Source organism: Gopherus flavomarginatus, chromosome 1 (assembly GCF_025201925.1).
Source record: "Gopherus flavomarginatus isolate rGopFla2 chromosome 1, rGopFla2.mat.asm, whole genome shotgun sequence".
Taxonomy (NCBI): Eukaryota; Metazoa; Chordata; order Testudines; family Testudinidae; genus Gopherus; species Gopherus flavomarginatus.
In genome coordinates this window covers 136889786-136909897 of record NC_066617.1, presented here as the reverse complement: position 1 = coordinate 136909897, position 20112 = coordinate 136889786, and the positions used below count along the sequence as shown (strand labels likewise).

Sequence of the window (20112 nt, the reverse complement as noted above, 5' to 3'; positions counted from 1 at the left end):
CAAGTTTTATACTGTGAGTGTGGATACAATGCATAATATTAAGATAGATAGTTATTTCTGTAAACATTTCATTCTGGCCAGCATGTGGACATGTGAACATATAAAACTGTGCTAGGTTGCCAAATGAATTAACCATTGGTAAAGATATTTACCTGGAGTTTCAGAACTTTTAACAACGATTTCCAAATGGCCAGTAAAAGGCTGAACCTAAGAGACCAATTCATATGTGGTATAAGTGGATAGAATTCATTTGGCTTCAGTGGCATTCCACTTACTAGCACCAGGTCTGAATTTGGTGTCATTTCTTTGTAACCTTTTTAATTAAAAATAATAGCCAGTTATAAAGCAATTAAAAATATTACGTCTGTCATCCCTAACTATGTAGTCCAAAAATACCAGAAGATATAGATGAATATGTTTGTGATCTATTTATATTTTATAGTGTTAATAAGATGCAATTATACTGCGCATAACAACTAGGTCAGTTCATGGCTGCATTTCTGGCCTAGCTTGCAAGGCCTTACTCAGTTTGACAGCACTCTATTTCTTCATCTGTAATGTGATAGGTTTTGAACACTGCATCCAATCAATTTCAAAATTTCAGGGAATGTTCTAGGCACCAGTAAGCAGAATCCCATTGATTTTGGTTAAATTTGGAAAACTAGAAGGGGGAAATAAGTGAAACACAGACCCATCTGGTTAGCAGATCCAGCAACCATCGACCAGCTCTGTAATTGTCTAGAGATCAAAGAATTGGTGGATGGCAACCATTAACACATTCCAGCATGACACCCCCATCTCAGTTTAAAATGTTGACACCCTTCTGATTTATCTCTCAGACAGAGAGAAAAGAAATGATAGTGGTGCAGAGAAAAGGAGAGAATCGGAGGGCACATAGAACCCTGGCATAGGGGAGAGTATGGGACCCCTCTTGAGGTGAGAATGAAGCCACACAGAGAGCTGGAGAAGAGAGGAATAGAGAGGTATAGAAAACCCCTGGCAGGGGAGGAGAAGGCAGGAATAATGAGTAGATGTCTTTCCTTTTTGGTTCAGTTACTATCAGTATCAGTTTAGCATTGATAAACTCCCTAGTTTTCCTTGTCTATATGTATGGAAAATCAGTAACAATAAGCAGGCTGGCCCACCAGAGTGGCCTGTGACCTCTGTACCAAAGAAAAGGAAAAAAATAAGAGATCAGGTTAAAGAAAAGGAAATACAGATTTTTGTACAGCTGAGACCAAATAGAATACTTTGATACTTCCCTATATTTTGAATTAATGCTTCCTAATTTGACATGACTGGTCATTGAGTTCAAACCAGGGTTATATTGTCATGATCTGATCATTTTTCTTAAGTACTAATCTGTGCAGAATACCTTAATGTGAAAAAGAGAAGGCAGCTATTCTTTTCCTCATGATACTTGGCCTGAATTTATAGAAGTGTCAGCCAAGAACAAAAATAACTTTATAATCTTTACCTTTTTCCTTACGGCACTTATGAGAGGTACTGTTATCTTTTCATGGTCCTTGTATCATCTGAAAGAGAACTTTGCACATTTGCCTCTGTTGATTTAATAATATTTGGCCTTGAATCAAGGGTTCTCTTACTAAATGTCTTTATGCAGGTACACACAGATGGAAATTTAAAAAAAAAAAAAGAAGACATGTCTTGCAGCTTCCACAACTGAACACTTTTGGGATTTTCAATTAAAAGTGTGAATGTGCTGTCTATGGGTGAAAGCAGTGATTCCTCTTCTTACATAAAGCCAGAAGAGCCAAGGAAAAATTGCAAGACTACCAGGATCTTTGGGGTTTTCATATTGACTTACAATAGTTTTTTCTGCTGAAGAGGCACCTGCTATCAGTATTAATTGGGCCTGTCATGAATGGAACGTTGTGGTACCAGAAGAGAAAGTAACATAGATCGTAGAAATGTAAGGCTGTAAGGGACTTTGAGAGGTCATATAATCCAGCTCCCCCATGCTGAGGCAGGACCCAAGTAAACCTGGACCATCCTTGATAGGTTTTTGCCTAACCTGTTTATAAAACTAAAGCTCCAATGACAAAGATTAGAAACCTATTGCAGTACCTAATTATCTTATAGTAAAAATTTTTTTCCTAATATTTAACATAAATATCCTTTGCTGCAGATTGCCAGTTACTTCTTGTCCTACCTTCTGTGGACATGGAGAAGAATTGATCACCATCTTTCTTATAATAGCCCTTAACATATTTTAAGGCCATTCCAATTGTACCCTTTATCTGACACATATACGTGAAATAATATCACAGTGCAACTGTCCTGCCTTGGGCTGCAGTCTCATCTGCTCTCACAGTCTAAGCAAAGTTGGACCTGTCATTGATGGGAGATCTCAGAAGAACACACAGATGCCACAGGAAGTAGTGTTGGTGATTCAGTAGGTGACATTCTTCCTTCTGAGTCACTATTGAACCAGTGTCCCAGCATGGATTTAGCAGGGTGCTGTCCTAATGGAGGTGTTGATTTTTTAATGAAATGTGAAATTTGGGTATTGACCATTTTGTCATCATTTAAAAATCCCCTGCCCTGAGCCCCCTCATATACCCCACATCCCTCCTGCACCCCAACCCGTTGGCTTGAGCCCCTTCCTGCACACCACACCCTCCAACCCCCTGTCCCAGCCCTACATTCATGGCCCTGCATGCAATTTCCCCACCCAGATGTGGCTCTTGGGCCAAAAAGTTTGCCCACCCCTCATATAAAGGCTAGGTATAACTAAGTGATATCATTATTGTCTTAAGCTGTGGTGAAATATTCAGAGTGCTGCAGAAGTTTTTCATGTATTCCACCTGCCACAGAAAGCCTATTATTACAGACATTCTTTTTGTCTTGTTTTGTTGACAAATTCAGTTGCCACCTGGTTCTCCATCTCTCTCCTCAAAAGCCAGCCACCTTCCCGATCTGTCAGTCAGAGGATTAAAACATATTAATGCGTAATTTAAACAATGGGTTAAAAGTCCTCTTGGTGAGTGAATGGGAACCTGACTGGTACTGTAAGAAAAGAAAAAGATGTTCAATAAATAGAGAGTCGTTGAGTCCTTCTTATGATAATACTGGCTCCTGTGTATACACGCAAGAGGACCAAATTAAGGTGGCTCAGGCAACCTTCATTCTGGAATTTCCTAACTTTTTAGTGTTGGAGTTTGCAACCTTAACATTCTTTTAATGCATTTTGATAATTGCATAGTGTTCTTGACCATCTTGCCGATTTAACATAAAGAAGGCTAGCTGGGCTTCTGGGGATATGTTTTGTTTGAGGATTTTAGGAGCAGTACAACTTTTATTTTGGAGGTATTTCTAATTCTGTTCATACAGCAAGTTATCCTTTTGAAGCTGTTCAGATGTCTTTATAGTGTCATTTTACAGGACATCATCCAACATATATATGCCATTTATGTCAGATGAACAAAAGTTTCTTGACCTTCAGATGAGAGTTAAAACAGAGAGCAGCCTGAGGCATGCAGGAAGGGTTGGGTTAAATAATTTTCAGTATTTTAGTCCTTTGATCCCATAATGTCTGACTCTTTATGACAGAAACACACAAAGAAAAATGTCTTCTTTTTCTCAAGCTCAAAGCTTATTGTCTTCTAGTATGATCTCTGGGAGAAGGCTGGAAAACAAAGTCACGCTTTCTATAAATAAAAGGTAAACCACTAAGCATCCAAAGTTGTTATTAGATAGTTTTACACACCTTTTAAGAACTTGTAGTCATTAGTAAATTGCCACCTTCACAGCCCTCTAATTCATAATGTTTTAAACCTGACTGGACTGGCCCAATTCCATGTGATCCAGATGAAGTGTTTTTTGTGTGTCTCATTTCATTTTTTCCCTCTTGGTTAATGACTGTGTACTTCAACTACAAGGAGAAAAGAAAGTGCTCGATGCAAGGCAGAGGGAGAGCACTGTGGAATACTGCTCCCTCTCCTCTGCTAAAAGCAGAGAGAGGGCTCCCCCTCCCTTGCCTTTGAATGACTGGGGAAGAGAAAGTGATCCAAAACCCCTGTTAGCTCCCTCTTCCCTGGGAGAAAGAGGCAGATCAATAATACATACATTTTGCATACAATCTCCTTTGAATCATGTTTAAATCTTTAACAATGCAGGGAATTGCCTAGAATATTTTAAAATGAATTATGGAAGAGCCCCTTGATTTCCTCATTTTTATTTGTGTGGACATCAGTGTTAGTTCTCCAGCAAGGCTATAGAGCTAAGGAATGTGCCTCTATTTAGATCAGCACACACACGCACGCATGCACACATATTTATATATGGCATGCAAATAGGCTGCTGCTTAAGAACACCAACTCTTTTCAGATGCACTTCTTGTTTCCCGTTTCCTTCCTGAAAGCAGACTCAGTGTTGCATCACCACAAAACAATGAGGTGTTTGAAGACAGTTACCAGAATTGATTAGCTCATCATTCTGTCTTGGTCTGCTTTAAATATTGGTTTGTTTTCATTGAGAGAAGCAGCAGGTGCAGCAGGAATTTAAATTAAAGGGATTTTGAAGACACTATGCCTATCTCTTGGGAAGTGTTAAGTGAATGAATTTATTAGGAAGAGTATTGGTATATCATTCTACAATTCACATCTGCAACATTTCTTCCTTCCCCATCCCAGATGTATAGTTGACTTGGAGAATATTGTGTTTTGTGACATAAAAGAAGAACTAGCTCCCGTTTAGATGACAAGCATAGGAACAAATTTTGTCCTCAGTTATGTGAACACAACATCAATAAATACTGCATATACGTAACTGAAGGCAAAAGTTGACCCTTACACTATGTTATTTTCCACACTGTAAGCCAAATAAATCCTTTGGAAGATGTATATACAAATACAAATGAAACTTGTTTTATGAGACCAACCTGGGCATCAGCTAAAGCTTGTTATCTAACAGAGATAGTGTTTAACAAAGGGTCAAACAAAATTGTGCAGTACTAGAAACCTAGGGGATATTTTAAAGCCGTTGCTGCAGACAGAAGGTTGTCTAGAGGAGGTAATCACTGTGTTCAGAGTATCCAGATAGCTCCAACAGATTCCATTTAATTAGTTCAGGTTTATGTCAGATTCACATGCTTCTCAGCAGGCCTTCTTACACACTTAAGGTTTGGGCTGGGTTGTGCTGCCAGCTTTAGATGCTTTAGTACAAAAAACCAGCTATTAGACACTTTCATGGAAGTGGCCACGTTACTTTTACAGTAAAAAGATAGTGAAGCAGTACGCTTTGCAGTATGGAAAAAAAATCTACTTAGAAGAATGATATAATAGAAGAGGGTTTGTAGGAGGTCTTGCTTTAGGATGGACAAGTACTAATTATGTGAGAGCAACATAAATAAAGTAACTTTCGACCCACTGAAAATTATTCACATATAATATTCATAGACCAATAAGATCTGCAGAGTCCATCTTCCTTATATGAAAGAGAGGTATGACTTCACAGGCTAGGTAGCTTTAGGACGGAAGCCCCAAGCAGGTACATGAATGTGAGAATAGACAGTTCTGATACTTGAAACTGCCACTCTGCCAGATGTATAACTTTCAGTGCTGCTCCTGCAGGATTCCCTTCCCCTCTTTCCTCCTTAACCTCAACAGGTTTTTGAAGGGAATGGCAAGTTTTGGAGAGTCTGTCAAGTTTTAGAGAGTCTGTTTGCATGTACTGCAAATGCTTGAGTGACTTTACAGTAGAGAAGACTCCTTATTTTTGGGCCACCTCACTTGAAGCAGCAGTGGGTCAGCATTCAAGTTCTTTGGTTGTTTTCCCCCTAGCTTAGCATGCACTATTAGATATGTGCCTCTTCAGTAACCACCCTCTGCGGTCATGTTAATTAGAAGTTTTAATCCAGGGTTGTGAGGAACCTCACAATCTCCTGCCCTTAGCGTGAAGCAGTCTCGTCTGCTCCTGTTGTGGATTACCTCCTTGAAACCACCAGCCTCTGGGCGCACAAGCACTGCCTTTCAGGCCTTGCTCTCTCTGTACAGATAAGGGACAGACACACACCAACCCCCGAATACTCAGGGCATTCCCTGCAATGTCCAGCCGCTTGTCTGCTGAACACTCCCAGAATTACCAGACCTGCTCTTCTCAACGGAACATTACATGCCAGCTTGTAAGATTCATAAGAACATACGAATGGCCATACTGGGTCAGACCAAAGGTCCATCCAGCCCAATATCCTGTCTACCAACAGTGGCCAATGCCAGGTGCCCCAGAGGGAGTGAACCTAACAGGTAATGATCAGGTGATCTCTCTCCCGCCATCCATCTCCAACTTCTGACAAACAGAGGCTAGGGTCACCATTCCTTCCCATCCTGGCTAATAGTCTTTAATGGACTTAACCTCCATGAATTTATCTAGTTCTCTTTTAAACCCTGTTATAGTCCTAGCCTTCACAACCTCCTCAGGCAAGGTGTTCCATAGGTTGACACTGCGCTGTGTAAAGAAGAATTTCCTTTTATTTGTTTTAAACCTGCTGCCCATTAATTTCATTTGGTGGCCCCTAGTTCTTATATTATGGGAACAAGTAAATAACTTTTCCTTATTCACTTTCTTCACTCCACTCATGATTTTACATACCTCTACCATATCCGCCCCTTAGTCTCCTCTCTTCCAAGCTGAAAAGTCCTAGTCTCTTTAATTTCTCCTCATATGGGACCAATTCCAAACCCCTAATCATTTTAGTTGCCCTTCTCTGAACCTTTTCTAATGCCAGTATATCTTTTTTGAGATGAGGAGACCACATCTGTATGCAGTATTCACGATGTGGGCGTACCATGGATTTATATAATGGTAATAGGATATTCTCCATCTTATTCTCTATCCCTTTTTGAATGATTCCTAACATCCTGTTTGCTTTTTTGACTGCTGCTGCACACTGCATGGACGTCTTCAGAAAACTATCCAAGATGACTCCAAGATCTCTTTCCTTTAGTTGTAGCTAAATTAGCCCCCATCATGTTGTATGTACAGTTGGGGTTATTTTTTCCAATGTGCGTTATTTTACATTTATCCACATTAAATTTCATTTGCCATTTTGTTGCCCAATAACTTAGTTTTGTGAGATCTTTTTGAAGTTCTTCACAGTCTGCTTTGGTTTTAACTGTCTTGAGCAGTTTAGTATCATCTGCAAACTTGGCACCTCACTGTTTACCCCTTTCTCCAGATCATTTATGAATAAGTTGAATAGGATTGGTCCTAGGACTGACCCTTGGGGAACACCACTAGTTACCCCTCTCCATTCTGAAAATGTACCATTTATTCCTACCCTTTGTTCCCTGTCTTTTAACCAGTTCTCAATCCATGAAAGGATCTTCCCTCTTATCCCATGACAACTTAATTTACGTAAGAGCCTTCGGTGAGGGACCTGGTCAAAGGCTTTCTGGAAATCTAAGTACACTGTGTCCACTGGATCCTCCTTGTCCACATGCTTGTTGACCCTTTCAAAGAACTCAAGTAGATTAGTAAGACATGATGTCCCTTTACAGAAATCATGGTGACTTTGCCCAACAATTTATGTTCTTCTATGTGTCTGACAATTTTATTCTTTACTAGTGTTTCAGCTAATTTGCCCGGTACTGACGTTAAACTTACCGGTCTGTAATTGCCAGGATCACCTCTAGAGCCCTTTTTAAATAGTGGCATTACACTAGCTATCTTCCAGTCATTGGGTACGGAAACTGATTTAAAGGACAGGTTACAAACCAAAGTTAATAGTTCCTCAATTTCACATTTGAGTTCTTTCAGAACTTTTGGGCGAATGCCATCTGGTCTCCGTGACTTGTTACTGTTAAGTTTATCATTTAATTCCAAAACCTCCTCTAGTGACACTTCAAGCTGTGACAGTTCCTCAGATTTGTCACCTACAAAGGACGGCTCAGGATTGGGAATCTCCCTAACATCCTCAGCCTTGAAGACTGAAGCAAAGAATTCATTTAGTTTCTCCGCAATGACTTCATCATCTTTAAGTGCTCAATTTGTATCTCGATCGTCCAGGGGGACCACTGGTTCTTTAGCAAGCTTCCTGTTTTTGATGGACTTAAAAAACATTTTGTTATTTCCTTTTGAGTTTTTGGCTAGCTGTTCTTCAAACACCTTTTTGGCTTTTCTTATTACATTTTTACACTTAATTTGGCAGTGTATATGCTCCTTTTTATTCACCTCACTAGGATTTGACTTCCACTTTTAAAAAGATGTCTTTTTATCTCTCACTGCTACTTTTACATGGTTGTTAAGCCACGGTGGCTCTTTTTTGGTTCTTTTACTGTGTTTTTTTAATTTGGGGTATACATTTAAGTTGGGCCTTAAACCATCACTTTGCTTAACTTCATGGTACTTAGATATATTCATAATGAAAACAAGAATAAGTTTATGATCAAAGAATAGTGAATCAAGTAATAGTGAGTAAGGATATTGGAAACAAATGGTTACATATAAAACACAATCATAACATGCTTTCTAGAGAATAAACTTTAACTACTAAGTTGCTTTCTTGTCTAAAGAAGCTTATCTCACCCAAAATTCTCTCATGTTTTTAACCAATCCTAGTTGAGATCCCACTTTCATAAAACAAATTTGCTGTCCATTTATTTCCTAGATGAGGGATGCCCCAAAAAACAGTCAAGCAAACCTTTGTTATGCACCTCAAAATAAGGTTCTCCTCCCCTGCTGTTTTTCTCCTCCTGTTAGTTTCTTTCTGAAATTGTTACAATTATTCATTTACATTCAGTTCAGACTGGTGATAGGAGACTCACTGTGAACAAGACAATACTCAATTTACATGTAAACAGATAGATGGACAATTGTCTCTTCTCTGACATAAAATCTGTTCTTCATCTTTGCTGGTGACAAGTACCTTGATACAGACTTTAAGAATATATTTTCAATATATATACATAACTCACTGTGCAACATCTGTCCATGTGTTTTGTAATGATATTGATGATCACTGTGACGCTGACTTTCATTTAAGACCTATATGACTTTCTTTGGTGAACTAAAATGCACCTACCAGACTCAGGAGCCTGCTGTTCCTCCTCTGCAGGCCGTTGGCAGTAAGAGGATCTTGGGTCACTGTAGCCAATGCCTCCAGCCTGTGTAGGGATGGCATTCATCTGTTTAATTTGTGTTTTGCATGTTGATGTCACTTCAGGCCAAGAACTTCCTTTAAATGGCAGTTTTATAAAACTATCTCTTTTTTGCCCCCTGCCATTCAGCTTACTGACAGCTACAGTTATGCTTTACTACATGCGTGGGGCATGTGGCATGTCAGTAATTTCAGATTAGATATAAAATTACACCTGATTACTTAGGGTCATTCGGGGGCTGATCTAACTTCCATTGAAATCAATAGGTCCTAAATATTTCATGGAATTTTGTTCAAGGGTAAGATTGTTATTTGTAGAATTCTGGCCAAATTCTTACTCAACTGATTAGTTTGTGCTTTTAGTAATAATAATAATCCCCCTGTGGTTTAAATTTGAATTTATTTTTCAGTCCCATACCTTAGAAAAATGTTTTATAGTGCTGCTAGAGAAGAAGGATTACTATGTCCTATAAAAGAGAGAGCTGTATTTCAGAGACTGTTGATTGAACTGTTCATAAGAATAACACCAGTAGAAATAACATTTCACATAGTAGGGGCTGCCTTTTGCACCACAACTGAAGTGTGGTTCTAGCACCATATTACCTAAAAAGCTAGAACTGGAAAAATTAAAACCAAAGGGAAAATAAAGATGATACGGTAACTCCAAGAAGTTGAGCAAAAAGTGTGTCCTTGCCAAAATCAGAAGTAATAAATAGAGACCAGTCTAGGCCCTCTTGATATGTGATTTCTTTAACTGATTTTTGAAACAGTGTTGCTAATTGCAAAGCAAGGAAATACCCAGGACTTGAACCAAAATGTTTTGCCCAATATACATCTTGGTGTCTACTGAGAGCACAGCTTTCCTAACCTCTGAAGTACCACCAATCTTCCCCCGCCCCCAACCCCACTTACAATTCCCATTCATCAGAGCTGGACACTGCTAGAGGATATGCAGGAAGGGTCCATTCTTGAGGTTTCGCAATAAGTGCAATCTGTGGAACATCCATAGTCTCATAGGCCTACTATCTCGGGAGTTAATAAGCTCTTTGAAGAATTGTATATATTATTCTTAATCTTTTGTTTGTTGAAACCTTGGAAACCTGTTGAAACAGACCTTGCCTTTTTCCAGTGTCCTAATCCAAATTGAGATCTGCAGTGCAGGCAGGTTCAGTTCACAATATCTTCTTCTTTGTGGTCCCAGTGATGACTGATAAATATGAAATAGTGTGGGTTGTACATTCTGTCCCAGGCTTACCCCAGTGGAGCTTTCAGATTTTGTGGTGACTGTTACTTTTTTGATCCCCATAAAATGTGAGTACCATATGGCAGATTTGCCGATACTGCAAAACATAAGATTTAGGAATCTGCCAATCTAGATAGCAGGGTTCTAGAATATAAAGAATTAGTATATATCTCCTTTGCTGACATTGACGTCTCATCGTGTAACTGCTTTGCTATTTTTACTAACTTCAGGATGATTAGTAAGTGGTTTATAAGCCAAATTTACCAGACTCGTATTGTACTTTGCTAGGTATTCTTGCCATATCTCAGTGGCTTATTTTACAACAGGAAGTTGATCTTTTCCCATGTACATAGAACTGTCTTCCTACCCCATGTTTGGCCTGTCAGGTTACAACTAGTAGGTCTCCCAACTGAAAACAGGGTAGAATAAATTAAAGTTGGGAAAGCAAGTTTTATCCACCAGGAATAGTAGTGTCTTAAAGCTAACTTTGTGGATCTTAAGAAAGGGAGGATTCTGAAGAATTCAGAGCTTTAAAAGAGTAGTCTAGGAGGATTATTGATATGTTCTGGAATGCATAATTGAAACAGGTCACAATATGTATCTTGAACCACCTTCACTCATCTACATATGGAATAGTGTGAGTGCAAGATGGATCCAGATCTTGAATTTCTATGATTATTCAGACAAGCAGTGGATAAAAAGGATTTGCATTCCTTACAGTTGTGAATCCTATGTACCTATAAGGAAGAATAGTTTCGAGAAGCTTCAGCTGTGCTGTGACCACTGACATTTTGTCTCCCAACAGAAAGGCATCAGTTTTGTTCTAATAAAAATAAAATTCTAATGAAGGCTTTCGATCATAGGCTTTATGAAAATCAGAACTATCCTTGCAGTTTCTAACTGGCCGTGGGGATGACCCCATGCACCTCATCCTAATCTTAAATCCAGAAGGCTTTTGATTAGGCTCTTACTGACCACAAAATCCTTTGAAGAGGTTCGATGAAGTCTTAGCTAAGCTTTTGGAATCTTCCTTGGAACAGAAGTTATGAACATTTGTCCATGGTAGAAAAAGACTTCACCTGTAAAATTGAAAGTTCTTGATGATGCTTTAAGACAGCCCTCCTGTGACCAGAATCCCAGGGGAGCCACACAGAGATCACTCAATTATAGTGAACTGCAAAGAATGGGGCAGACACTCCCTAGAGCTGGTGTATATTTCAATTCTTTGATTTACCAAACCAGCACAAAACAGCTTCTATAATACCTTACTGGTCACCCAGAAGCCAGCAACACAGTTCCCTTAAAGCAACCCAGACTCAGGCTTCCACCCAGACACCCAAGTCAAATACAATGAGGAGTACTGAAAATTATAATCATCATATAAGAAAGTTCTACCAATCCCAAGGATTGGACACATTACCTCCCAGGTTAATGAATATTCCAGATCGTACCCAAATATATGCTTAGCGCCAATTCTTATTAATTAAACTAAAATTTATTAAAAAAGAAAAGAGAGAGAGTATTGTTTAAAAAAATTATATAAATACAGACATGAATACAGTTCTGAGATCAGATTCATAGTAGAGATGGTGAGCTTTGTAGTTGCAAAGAGTTCTTTCAGAATTAGTCCATAGGTTGTATCCAATGTCCATATTCAGTGGATCCTGTTAGGACTGGAGATCTCAGCCTTATGACTTATGACTTATGACTTAAGCTTCCCCTGCATGAAGCATCATGTAGATCTGAGATCAAAAGGATTAGGACCCAAGTCGTTTTTATACAGTTCCAGGCCCTTTTTTGACTGGTCAGCGTCCTTAGGTGAACAGGTTTCAGAGTAGCAGCCATGTTAGTCTGTATCAGCAAAAAGAACAGGAGTACTTGTGGCACCTTAGAGACTAACAAATTTATTTGAGCATAAGTTTTCATGGGCTACAGCCCACTTCATTGGATGCACAGAGTGGAACATACAGTGAGAAGATATTTATACATAGAGGACATGAAAAGGTGGAAGTACCCATATCAACTGTAAGAGGCTAATTGATTAAGAGAAGCTATTATCAACAAGGGAGAAAAACTTTTGAGTGATAATCAAGATGGCCCATTTCGGACAGTTGACATGAAGGTGTGAGGATACTTTAACATTAATTAGTATAATGACCGAGCCATTCTCAGTCTCGGTTCAAGACTAAGTTAATGGTATCTAGTTTGCATATTAATTCAAGTTCAGCAGCTTCTTGTTGGAGTCTGTTTTTGAAGCTTTTCTGTTGCAAAATTGCCACCTTAACGTCCGTCACTGAGTGATTATAGAGGTTAAAGTGTTCTCCTACTGGTTTTTGAACGTTATGATTCCTGATGTCAGATTTGTGTCCATTTATCCTTTTGCGTAACATTCCACACAAAGACGGACTACAAGCCATCAGGAACAGTATCCCCGATAGTGTCACGGCAAACTTAGTGGCTGATCTTTGTGACTTTGTCCTCACCCACAACTATTTCACATTTGGGGACAATATATACCATCAAGTCAGTGGCACTGCTATGGGTACCCGCATGGATCCACAGTATGCCAACGTTTTTATGACTGACTTAGAACAATGCTTCCTTAGCTCTCGTCCCCTAATGCTCCTACTCTACTTGCACTACATTGATGACATCTTCATCATCTGGACGCATGGAAAAGAAGCCCTTGAGGAATTCCACCATGATTTCAACAATTTCCATCCCACCATCAACCTCATCCTAAACTAGTCCACACAAGCGGTCCATTTCCTGCACACTACTGTGCTAATAAGCGATGGTCACATAAACACTACCCTATACCAGAAACCTACTGACCACTATACTTATATACATGCCTCCAGATTCCATCCAGGACACACCACATGATCCATTGTCTCCAGCCAAGCTCTAAGATGCAACCGCATTTGTTCCAATCCCTCAGAGACAAACACCTACAAGATCTTTATCAAGCATTCTTAAAACTACAGTATCCTCCTGCTGAAGTGAAAAAACAAATTGACAGAGCCAGAAGAGTACCCAGAAGTCACCTACTACAGGACAGGCCCAACAAAGAAAATAACAGAATGCCACTAGCCGTTACCTTCAGCCCCCAACTAAAACCTCTCCAGTGCATCATCAAAGATTTACAATCTATGCTGAAAGATGATCCCTCACTCTCACAGATCTTGGGAGACAGACCTGTCCTCTCTTACAGACAGCCCCCCAACCTGAAGCAAATACTTATCAGCAACCACACGCTATACAACAAAAACACTATTCCCAGGAACCTATCCTTGCAACAAAGCCCGTTGCCAACTCTGTCCACATATCTATTCAAGTGACACCATCATAGGACCTAATCACATCAGCCACACCATCAGGGGCTGGTTCACCTGCACATTTACCAATGTGATATATGCCATCATGTGCCAGTAATGCCCCTCTGCCATGTACATTGGCCAAACCGAACAGTCTCTACACAAAAGAATAAACGGACACAAATCTGACATCAGGAATCATAACATTCAAAAACCAGTAGGAGAACACTTCAACTTCTATAATCACTCAGTGACAGACTGTTACATATATATGTAAACCTACAAAAACACAGACATTAGCTACCAATATGTTTCTAAAGGTTGAATCTGGGTCAATTAGTTTGCAAACTGCTTAACCCTTTCAGGCCATGCATTACACTTTGTATAACATTCGTTGCAATTATATAACAGTGGTAGCAGCAATGATTTGCATGATTATATTCGAATTAGATAACGTCACACCTCCCTCCCACGTATTTACTGGGCTGCTCCAATCTTTCATTAAAGGGGCCTCTCACCCTAGGAGAAGGACTAAGACGATGCAAGGAGCATTGTTAATAGACTTCCACTCCATTCCTCCCTCCTATCAATGTCAAAAATCTCAAAGGCTTGCCCCCAGATTCTGGATGTGACCTTGGCAACTCCAAAATGAATGGCGGGTAGGGGTCTCCCATAAATTCTTTTGGGTTTATATCCTGGCAGCTGAAGGTACCACATAAAACCAGAGCCTAAACAGAGGGGTTTTTACATGTATTTGCCCTGTGGCCTTCTGTCGCTGAAATTCATGTCAAATCATATGAAAATAATAATTCATTATTAAGTATAACATTTTCCACAGATCAAGATAAAATGCGGTTTTACAAATCTGTTTCTCTTGGGATGGTTTCAAATACAATGGACAACTGAAGTAGAAAATCCAATTTTTGTAGCTATGTACTGGATAGCAAAGTTCTGCCCCTTTGGCAGTTTACAGTAACTCAGCAGTGTTTACAGTGATAAGAAAGCAACGTGGTGAAAGTGAGGTAAAACAGCTAATACAGAGCAAGATAAAACTGCAGTTAATTCAGCCATCAGGAAACTGATCACTGAGAAATGGTCTTGATATGTCATTTTGAGCCAGACCAGGTTGTGATTTCACTCAATCCACTCCTTGTTTAAGTTTCAGTGCTAAAAAGACCATTTATCAGCCTGTCACTCATGAAAACTCCATGAGGCAGATACAAAGCAACCACAGTACATTGGTCTTGGTGTAGCAAAGCACAGAGGCCCTTGCTAGTAAAGTTTTACTTACACTGTATTTCATCAATCTTTCCTAGAGATAAAGATGCAGTCTTGGTGGGAAACAAAATTCAGTGGACCTTGTGGTGTTTATCAGCTGGTTAGAGGAAGAACTGTATGAGAAGTCAAACTGGAAGTGACTAGACAGCAAACAGACATACTAGTCTATGACAGACATACTAGTCTATTTGCAAGTTATTTCAAGTTGTTGAATATCTGGGTTATAGCCTGGTGTATAAACAAGAGTGTTTTGCCCTCAAATTGTTACTGAGCAACTTTATTTTGCCAGAGTAGCACTTGCACCCCAGATCAATTAAAGTGCATCTCAGTAGACAGTTATGTAACAAAGAGTGTGGCTCATAATATGCAACCTCATTACATTGCATGATATGTTGTCGGGAAATAAAGACAATTCACATTAAAGACTTCAAATTAACTCACTTGTTGAGTATTTGCTTACATTTTAGATGAGTGAGTGATTAACATGTACACAGAAAACTGTCCCTCAGTGATTCTTTAAAAATAGCAAATGTTCAAGGCTAGATTGAGCAACCTTTACCCATATTGGTGAGCTTTTACTAACACAAGTACAAGGGCGGCTCTAGGCACCAGCAAAGCAACACCTGCTTGGGGAAGCCCATTTGCAGGGGTGGCATGGGAGCTGAGAACCAACAGGGGCCCTGGGAGCTGTAGTTCCTTGGTTAGCTCCCTGCCTATAGAGCCACCCCTGGAGCAAGGGAAGAACTACATTTCCCAGCATTCCCTTGGCCACTAACAACTGGAAAGGAAGGAGGGGGATCTCCTGCAGCAGCGTGCTGTGAATGGTAGGGAGACCATATTTTAACATTCAAAAAACAGGACACTCCAGGGGGAGGGAAGCCCCACCCTGCCACCATCCACTCCCTCCGACTGCCCCCCCCAAAACCCCCAACCCATCCAACCCTCCCCCACTCCCTGTCCCCTGATCATCCCCTCTTGGGACCCCTGCCCCTGACTGCCCCCCAGGACCCCACCCCCCCATCTAAGCACCGCTGGTCCTTGTCCCCTGATTGTTCCCTCCCGAGACCCCTGCCCCAACTGCCCCTTGGGACCCCACCCCCTATCTAAGCCTCCCTTCTCCTTGTTCCCAACTGCCCCCTCCTAAGGGCCCCCCCAACTTCCCCCTAGGACCTCACCCCCTACCTGTCCCCTGACAAACCCCTGGGACTCCCATGCCTATCCAACCGCTGCCTGTCCTCTGACTGTCTCCCCAAACATCTGCCCCATCCAACCCCCCCTGCTCCTTGTCCCTTGACTGCCCCCCCAGAACCCCGTACCCCTTCTCCAACCGCCCAGCCCCCTCACCATGCCACTCAGACCAGCGTGTCTGGCTCCAGACATGCCTGCTGCATACATGCTGCCATGCTGCCGTGCTCCCTTGCGGAGCCCACAGCTGCCCCCCGCCATACACACACACCCAGCACCTGCCTTCCAGAGTTGAACACCTCAAAATTTAGGAGTGCTCAAGCTCAGTTTGGGCAGCTGTTACTTCATTTCTCCCAAATCAAATATACTGATCCACTGTAACTTAACTGTAGAAAAAGTAGAATAAAATTGAGCAAGAAATGCTTCCCAGTGGTTATTAGGACTGGAATTGCTATTTTCAACAGCCATTGCCTTTTTTGTTTGTTTGTTTGTTTAAAAGGAAGACAGTGATATTGCATTGGCAAATTCCCCATAGAAAGAAAGAGTGGAACAAAAGAATAATAAAGGCACTTCAACTTTTCCTCATTTATGGAGGACAGTCTTGCATCCAGATATCCTCCAGTCACACAAGCTGAAAATTGTTCTACTTTCCTGCAGTTCTGTAACCATATGGGAACCAATCCTGTCTGTGTTTTGTGAACATCCAAAATTCCTGCTGAATGACCTGCCCTGGGAGCGAGTTACCAGTGAACCAGGGCTGCGGCGGAAGGAGGGTGCAGGTGGGGTGGGGGGAGAGTCCAGGGCTGGGGTGGCAGGAGGTGTGGGGGTGGCACTGGTGGGGCGGAAGGGGGGAGCCCAGGGCTGGGGTGGCAGTGGGGTGGGGGGAGGGCACTGGTGGGGGGGAAAGGGAGAAGCCCAGTGCTGGGGTGTTAGTGGGGTGGGAGGGAAAGCCCAAGGCTGGGACAGCAGGGGAGTATGGGGGAGGGAAGCCCAGGGCTGGGACAGGGGCAGCCAAAATTTTTTTGCTTGGGGCGGCAAAAAACCTAGAGCCAGCCCTGCACAAGTAGCTCCATTACCTTCACTGTGACTGTTTAAGAAGTGCTTATGGTTTTAAATACATTTTTCAAAATCCAGCTTCTTAGCCACACTGAAAAATGATCAGTTTGGGTGTTTCTATCTGCAAAACTGCATGTGTAGCAGAACAGCATTTGTTCTGTTTCATTCCATTGCCGATCAATGGAATTAACAGGGAAAGCTGGGACCAGGGTGTAGAAGAGGGGAATAATTTTGTCACTAGAGCTAGCCACTTGATGCTGTTTCAGGATATGTTAGCCCCAAAGAGCAATGATGTATTCCAGATGGCGATATTACAAAATGATGTTAAGTGAGCTATGTGATGGAGATGGGTTTAAAATTAGGTAGGAGAAGGAAAAGAGCCAACACTTTTTGTGTTGTATGAAAGGAGAGAAGGTTAGCACTCCCCTCGATAAGGATGGAAGAGGTCCTAGTGACCTTTACAACACACATATGGTTAAGGTATTGCCACTTACTTCATGGCATCTAACCAAGTTTGTGGGGGGAGGGATAGCTCAGTGGTTTGAGCATTGGCCTGCTAAACCCAGGATTGTGAGTTCAATCCTTGAGGGGTCCATTTAGGGAACTGGGGTAAAAATCTGACTGGGGATTGGTCCTGCTTTGAAGAGGGGGTTGGACTGGACGACCTCCCAAGGTCCCTTTCAACCTTGATATTCTATGTCCTGATTTTAAGTGGAAGCCTTTCAAACCTTCTGGAATTGAATCCAGTAACTGTGGCTGATCCAAGCTCCATTGAAGTCAGTGGAAAAGCAGCATTTACTTCAGCAGGCTTTAGATCAGGCCCAAATTGAAGAACCACTGTATGATTTCACAGGTGAATATAGGTAATGATGCAGAATATCTGGGGTTCCAAGGCTGTGTGGTTTGGTAGGCTCAGATTCTCTTCTATGGCATGCTGATAACTAGGATTACTTGGACAACATAAAAATACACCTCCCTGTGTTGTTCATGTAAAGCTGTTTCCTCAACAATTTCTTTGAACTTCCTCTTTATTTTAATCATAGTGCCTGTCCTTTCTTCGAGTTACTGGCCTGCTCATTGCATTGATCTGAAAAAAAATTAACCACCAAAACTGAGATTGATCAGAATTGGAAGGGACCTCAGGAGGTCATCTAGTCAAGCCTCCTGCTCAAAGCAGGACCAATCCACAGACAGATTTTTTCCCCAAATGGCCCTTCAAGGAGTGAACTCATAATACTGGGCTTAGTAGGCCAGTGCTCAAACCACTGAGCTATCCTGCTCTAACCTCCCCCTGAACAAAAAAGAGAACACAATGTAACAGTCAAATGAACCGTTTCAGAGATATTGTTTCTAGTTGGATGCCAGTTGCAATATGGACCAAAGGCAAACAGCATGCTGTGTAGCTAATGTCCTATGTAGGATGACCTAAGAGACAGAAGTGTAGTTTGAGCACAGGCCTGGGGGCTGGGAATCCAGGCTTGTGTTCAGGGATTCCAGGTTTGAGTTCTAATCCTGACTCTGACACTGGCATTGAGCAAGTTACTGAGAGCCTGATTCTTTGAGGTGAGGAAAGTAATGGGAGTAGTGAGTGATCTAGACCTTTAAGAATTTACACTTTGACTCGGTATCCACTTAAAACTTATGTGGGTACATTAATGTCAGTGAGGGATGTGATTTTTTATTTTTTTTTATTTTTTGGATTTTTTGCCAGCAAAAGCCCTGTATAGATGCAGTTATACCAGCTTAAAAGTCCTTTTGCCAGTATAACTTTTTTTGCTCAGAAAACTAGTATAAGCTGTACCAGCAAAAGCACTGTTTTGCTGCTGTAAGCTACCATCTACACTGGGGCTTTTGCTGGTACAAAAATGTGATGAAAAATCGTACTTCTAACTATCATTAATATGCCAGCAAAAGTTAAAGTGTAGGCCAAGCCTATGTGTAAACTAAAAGTATAGCTGTACTGGGAGACTTTCATAGCATAGACTAGGCCTTGCACTGTGTGACAGTTTTCCCATTTCCAAGCTGCGACTGATAGTACTTTATTTCATAGCGATGCTGTGCTGATTAGTTTATTGATGTTTGTAAATGTTTTCAAGGTGAAATGCACATGGTAACTGCTTTATTATTATTTATGAACACAGATGTGTGGTTTGGTAACACAAGACTTGCCTGTGCTGTGATCCTATGAAAACAATAAAATCCTTTAATTTTAGAAATTGCTTTTCCTATATCTATCTATCTATCTATCTAATATTAAAGTTCTAGAGTAATTCAGAATGTGTAACATTTCCAGGTTCTCTAGTTCTTCCTAGTCCTGGCACATCAAAGAACAAGCCACAGTGAGACGTCTGTCGCTAGTTAATGTCATGGCTATGGAAGTAGAACCTCCTCTTCTGTTTGGTTCAGTGTGGTCATCCCTTTGATGAATGTGTTCAGCCTTCATCCAGTTTGATCACTGTGTTCAGCCCCTTGTTCAGATCTGCATGTGAACAAGAATGTCCTGACCTGAGATCCTTTTTAATACAGCAGGGATCCTTGATATAAACCATCAAAGGAAACCTTTGATCTTTTGACCATCTCTTAGTCATCTGCAGCAGGATGCAAATAATAATGAAAACAACGCTAAGGAGCAGAGCAGCTACATTAAAGAGTCAGGCTCGCTTGCTGGCAAAGGAACTAATCATAGCTGTGATGTTTTATCCTTTCGTTGGGGGTGGGGAGAGAGGAGAAAGAAAGAAAGAAATGAAAAGAAAAAAGCTTTATCCGCAGTGAAACCTTATTATTAAAATGAAATATTCCAGGAGTGACATTATTTATTTCACTGCAGAAGGATTTTACAAGAGAGATGAGGGTGCAACAGTTATCTGCAGCTAATGAAAAATATTGCTTATTTCACTGTAGTTACTGTGCTTCTT

At 40.9% G+C, this 20112-nt stretch overlaps 1 protein-coding gene and 1 non-coding gene across 2 annotated transcripts in view; both read left to right on the top strand.

Moving 5' to 3' along the window:
* LOC127057265 (potassium voltage-gated channel subfamily KQT member 1-like) overlaps positions 1–20112 on the top strand; it is an 816867-nt gene that overhangs the window by 590498 nt on the left and 206257 nt on the right. The gene's annotated exons all lie outside the window — the stretch shown is intronic.
* On the top strand, positions 17590–17717 carry LOC127043383 (U6atac minor spliceosomal RNA). Its single transcript, XR_007772243.1, has one exon. It is a non-coding gene; the product is annotated as a U6atac minor spliceosomal RNA (small nuclear RNA).